This window comes from Antechinus flavipes, chromosome 2 (genome assembly GCF_016432865.1).
Source record: "Antechinus flavipes isolate AdamAnt ecotype Samford, QLD, Australia chromosome 2, AdamAnt_v2, whole genome shotgun sequence".
In the NCBI taxonomy this organism is placed as follows: domain Eukaryota; kingdom Metazoa; phylum Chordata; class Mammalia; order Dasyuromorphia; family Dasyuridae; genus Antechinus; species Antechinus flavipes.
The window spans coordinates 136,856,986-136,862,985 of record NC_067399.1 but is presented as its reverse complement, the minus strand read 5'-3'; positions in this window follow the sequence as shown (position 1 = coordinate 136,862,985).

The following is a 6,000-nucleotide window of genomic DNA, read 5'->3' as shown; positions in this document are numbered from 1 at the left end:
AGATTCTGCTCCAGCCTTTTACCTTTACTCCGTATGTATCTCTCTGCCTTAAATGTGTTTCTTATAAACAACGTATTGTAGGGTTCTGACTTTTGATGCAGTCTGCTAAATAAAAATGATTTGTTTTTCTCTATGGAATTTTTTTCCATTTCACTAATTTTTTTTTAACTGAGTTATTTTCTTTTTCCAATTGACAAATCCTATTTTCTTTTTTTTTTTTTAATTTTATTTTATTTAATAATAACTTTGTATTGACAGAATCCATGCCAGGGTAATTTTTTACAACATTATCCCTTGCACTCGCTTATGTTTCGTTTTTTTCCCTCCCTCCCTCCACCCCCTCCCCTAGATGGCAAGCAGTCCTATATATGTTAGATATGTTACAGTATATCCTAGATACAATACATGTTTGCAGAACCAAACAGTTCTCCTGTTGCACAGGGAGAATTGGATTCAGAAGGTAAAAATAACTCAGGAAGAAAATCAAAAATGCAAATAGTTCACATTCGTTTCCCAGTGTTCCTTCTTTGGGTGTAGCTGTTTCTGTCCATCATTTATCCATTGAAACTCAGTTAGGTCTCTTTGTCATAGAAATCCACTTCCATCAGAATACATCCTCATACAATATCGTTGTCGAAGTGTATAATGATCTCCTGGTTCTGCTCATCTCACTTAGCATCAGTCCATGTAGGTCTCTCCAAGCCTCTCTGTATTCATCCTGTTGGTCATTTCTTACAGAACAATAATATTCCATAGCATTCATATACCACAATTTACCCAGCCATTCTCCAATTGATGGGCATCCATTCATTTTCCAGTTTCTAGCCACTACAAACAGGGCTGCTACCAACATTTTGGCACATACAGGTCCCTTTCCTTTTTTTAGTATCTCTTTGGGGTATAAGCCCAATAGAAACACTGCTGGATCAAAGGGTATGCACAATTTGATAATTTTTTGGGCATAATTCCAGATTGCTCTCCAGAATGGTTGGATTCATTCACAACTCCACCAACAATGCATCAGTGTCCCCGTTTTCCCGCATCCCCTCCAACATTCATCATTATTTTTTCCTGTCATCTTAGCCAATCTGACAGGTGTGTAGTGATATCTCAGAGTTGTCTTAATTTGCATTTCTCTGATCAATAGTGATTTGGAACACTCTTTCATGTGAGTGGTAATAGTTTCAATTTCATCATCTGAAAATTGTCTGTTCATATCCTTTGACCATTTATCAATTGGAGAATGGCTTGATTTGACAAATCCTATTTTCTTAGGAGTTCTTTATCTTTTCCAATTCACAAATCCTACTTTCCTGGGAGTTCTTTACCTTTTCCAATTCACATTTTAGGAAGTTGTTACTCTCTTGCATAGCTTCTCTTTCCTTTCCCCATTTTTTTTTCTAGGTCTCTTTTAAGATTTTTTAAATAGCTTTTTCCTAGAAGAGCCTTGTGTGACGGGGACCAATCACATCCCCCTTTGGGGTATTGTCTGGAGAGTGTCTGCTATTAGTCTCCTTGGGGTTGAAAACCTGCTCTCTTTCTGTATAGAAGCTATCGATCTCATTCTTTTGATTTTTTAACTCATTTTTAAAAAAGCCTTTATGGTCTGCCTTCAGGGCAAAGAGGTTACAGCTTCCTCTGCAGAGCTGGGATAGATATATGGACAATAACTATCCTGCCAACAGGCTGCAAAGAGCAGTCAAGCTACAGAAGTTCTCTGGTAAAAGCTTCGCACTGAAAGTGACTCAGGTCTGGACAAGCAAGCTGCACGAATAGCCCTGCTGTGCAGATGAGCAACTGCCCTGGGGCTAGCGTCTGAGCAGTGAAAGTGTCACTACCAGAGGCAAAGGCCCACTGTGGGTATTAGCAGTTTCCCTGACGAGACTTACATGAACTGATGCTGAGTGAAATGAGCAGAACCAGGAGATCATTACATACCTCAACAACGATACTGTTTGAGGATGTATTCTGATGGAAGTGGATCTCTTCGATAAAGAGAGCCTTAATTGATCAAAGATGGACAGAAGCAGCTACACCCAGAGAAAGAACACTGGAAATGAATATAAACTGCTTGCATTTTTGTTTTTCTTCCTGGGTTATTTATACCTTCTGAATTCAATTCTCCCTGTGCAACAAGAAAACTGTTCGGTTCTGCACATATATATTTTATCTAGGATATACTGCAACCCATTCAACATGTAAAGGACTGCTTGCCATCTGGGGGAAGGGGTGGAGGGAGGGAGGGGAAAAATCGGAACAGAAGTGAATGCAAGGGATAATGCTGTAAAAAATTACCCTGGCATGCATTCTATCAATAAAAAGTTATTTAAAAAAAAAAAAAGCAGTTGCCTGAGAATAGCTCTGTACGGCACTGGAAGTGTCTCTGTCCTAGGGAGCACAGTCATGCTGCAGAAATTCTATTGCCCTAGGCTGAGCTCTCCAATGTGGAGATTAGAGGCTGCTGCTGTGCCCCCCTGCCATGCAGATTTGTGCAAACTTCCGGTTTTGGGTGGGTATAGCCAGATACTGTTAAGTTCTGGCATTTCTTAAAATACCCTCCACTGTTGGCTTTAATTTCTCTGCTGGTCTACTGCTTTGCAACCAAAGCAGAACAGCCAACCTGTGGTAGAGTCCTTCCTGTAAATTTTCCAGCCATGGAGGCCACCCCCCACTCCCAGTCTGTTCCCAGCGCTAGCCTCTCCTATCTCCCTGTTTGTTCTGGTCTGCTCCCGCCACTCAGAACAAACCTTTTCTGGTGATCTTCCAGATCATCTTTATCTGGTAAGTTGTTATACTTCGAATCTTTGTGAATTTTACCAGTCAAGTGCTATTTTTGAGACTGAATTTAGTAACTAGTAGTGAGGGTATAAGAGGAGTTTAGAATGTTGTGAGTGCCTTCTCTGCCATCTTGGCTCCGCCCTCAGTGCATTCTTTTTTTTTTTTATTTTTTATTTAATGATTATTTAATAATGACAACATTATTCCTTGCACTCGTTTCTTTTCCGATTTTTTTTCCCCCTCCCTCCCTCCACCTCCCACAGCTGCTTCTGCCTGAGGATAGAAGTCAGTATCAGTCCCAGGATTTGAAAGAAAAATAAAGCACTTTTAAGAATGCACTGAGGACTGCTTGCCATCTAGGGGAGGGGGTGGAGGGAGGGAGGGGGAAAAAAAATCGGAAAAGAAACGAGTGCAAGGAATAATGTCATTATAAAGTAATCATTAAATAAAAAATAAAAGACCCTCTCAACCTAATAAGAAATCTGGGACCCCCCCCCAACTTTTTCAGGGGTCCAAGGCCAATATACTAAGGCCAAAACTATAGGAGCCCATTCTGAGCCATCGATATTTCTCCCACTCTGCTGCTACAAAAAAGTTGTTGGTTTTCTTTTAACTCTCTCACCTGAACTAAATCCTGAGACTCTCAGCTCTTTTCTTCTCAGAGCAACTTCTGCCTCCTGAAAGGACACTCAGAGCAGAGATGCCTTGTTAATGCAAATCCATCTCAGACGTAGACCAAGAACTCCAAAAGTTTGTGCTGTAGGTGTCACGGAAACTGTCTGAGGAGACCCCAGTCCCTGTCCTAAGTTTGAGCAGGAGGAGCACTGGAGGAATTGCTCCACACAGTGAGCACCATAGGGGTTGGATTAGCTCCCCCAGTGTCCTGCTCTCTGGAAGGAATTTGGGGTCTGGCCCTGTTTCCCCCTTTTATCCACCAGTTAAGAGATTTCTAAAAGCTTAAACTGCATTCTTTTCTTGATTTGCAGCCCTGACAAGTGGGGACATGCCCATCCTTAGACCCTGCCTCACAAAAAGATCAGTGGGTGTTTTTAATCAAAAGTCTTGCAATCAAAGAGGTCTACATATTAACCCTAGGGATTCAGAGCATTAAAAAAAAAAAAGCCTATGGACATCAGTGGTTTATTAAATCTAATAGGTATCAAGGCCTCTTGTCTGGCCTGACTTTGAGTCCATACCCTTAATCCCTGCCACCCTGACCCAACCTCAGGAGAAACTAGCTTTCCTGGAAATTGGAGTGAAAGAGCTAAACTTTTTGCTCTTAGTATTTTCTCTTATACTTTTCTTTGGCATTCCATATTGTTAGACGGGCCATCAGCATTCTTACAGGCAGCCTACAGAAGGGACCTGATGCATTTACTACTAAAGGCCCAATTGCCGGATGTCACCATCTCCACCCTGGATGACATCCCAGTTTTAATCTGCTCCTGAGATCTGTTTTCTGTAGGCTTCAAACTTTGGATTCTCAAGTGCCCTTCAGTCAGGAAAACATGGGACAACTGACTGGGACAAACATCCCTTAGATGCTCTGCTGCCATTCCCAGACTCCACACCTCATGTCTCACTTCCTGGCATGAACCCCCCCCAAATCTCTACGACCCTTGCCAGCTCAAAGCAGTTACATGAAGAGATCTTTGCCCCTTTATCCTAAATGCATTTGGAGGTGACTGCTTGAGGGGGGAAGAGGGGACCCCAAAACTCTGAAAATTCTTAAAGGGGAAAATCTCCTTCAACTCTGTCTCATTGTGGGACCCTGCCCTGATGGACAGTTTCATCCTTGTTATCTGGGTGGAGTCAGCTCAGTCCTGAAACTCATTGAATTCAATTCAAATTCCAGCTCAAGCTGAAACCCAGCAATGAGCCAACTTGGGACTTCACCATGAGTTCCCTTCAGCTAAAGCTCCCGTTATAAAAGAGCCAAACTAAAACCCTTTCTTACAGGGGTTCCAAACATGCTAGCTATGCCATGCTATGCCAAGGAGCCTCTGTCCCCTGGAATATTCTTTCCAATGCTATCCTGTCTTTATAAATCTCACCTATTTCTCTAATGAGACTTTATGCCTCTCTATCAGGATTTCTAACCTTACTTCCAATCCCCATAATAAGCCTCTTTTTATCAATCTAGGTTTTTGGGTCTGTAAATTCCTTTACAGAGAATCTCTGCACCACCAGAAGGGAGTCCCCCAAACTCCCTACCCTTGTACCAAATCCTTGCAGGGGAGCCAAACCTCTCCATTTTGGTTCCCTGAACCCTGAACCTGTCACTACACCTTATCATTTAACTCCCTGCCCATCAGAAACCCTAATCTCATTTTGGTTCCCTAAATCTAGACCTTATCAAAATACTACGTTGTGATGTACACTCTGTCCCCACAGTCCTCTTTCTGGATACATATGGCTTTCTCCATCACACGTCTATTAGAACTGGTCTGAATCCCCTCATTGTTGAGAAGAATCAAGCCCATCACAGTTGATCATCACACGTTCTTATTATTACTGTGTTCAATGTTCTCCTGGTTCTACTCACTTCATTTAGCATCAGTTCATGTAAGTCTCTCTAGGCCTCTCTGAAATCATCCTGCTGGTCATTTCTTATAGAACAATAATATTCCATAACATTCATATACCATAACTTAGCCATTCTCCAACTGGTGGGCATCCACTCAGTTTCCACTTCCTTGCCACTACAAAAAGAGATGCTGCAAACATTTTTGCACATGTGGGTCCTTTCCCTTTTTTATGATCTTTGGGATATAAGCTTAGTAGAGACACTGCTGGATAAAAGGGTATGCACAGTTTGATAGCCCTTTGGGCATAGAAACCAGTATCTGTTTCCTCTGTGAAATATACCCCACCAGTAAAAGGACAGAAATGTATATCTTTTTTCAAAACAGCACAGTCCCTGGCACATAAGGAGCTAAAATGTTTCTAGAAAGATAAAAAGAACTTCAGGATCACTGAGTCCAATTATGCGCTTTACAAATAATGAAAGTGAAGTCCAGAAAGTGATCATGGACCTAGTTAGGAGGATAGGTTATGTTGGGGGGCTATGAATCTATAGATCATTGTTTAGGCTGGTATTTAGCAATAAGCTATATTTAATTTTATCATTCTGAGCTTCAAAGAAATCTGGGGGCATCAATGAAGTTTCTTATTAATGAAAATTGAAACCTCTTTCATTAATTAGCCCAATCTTTCATCTAA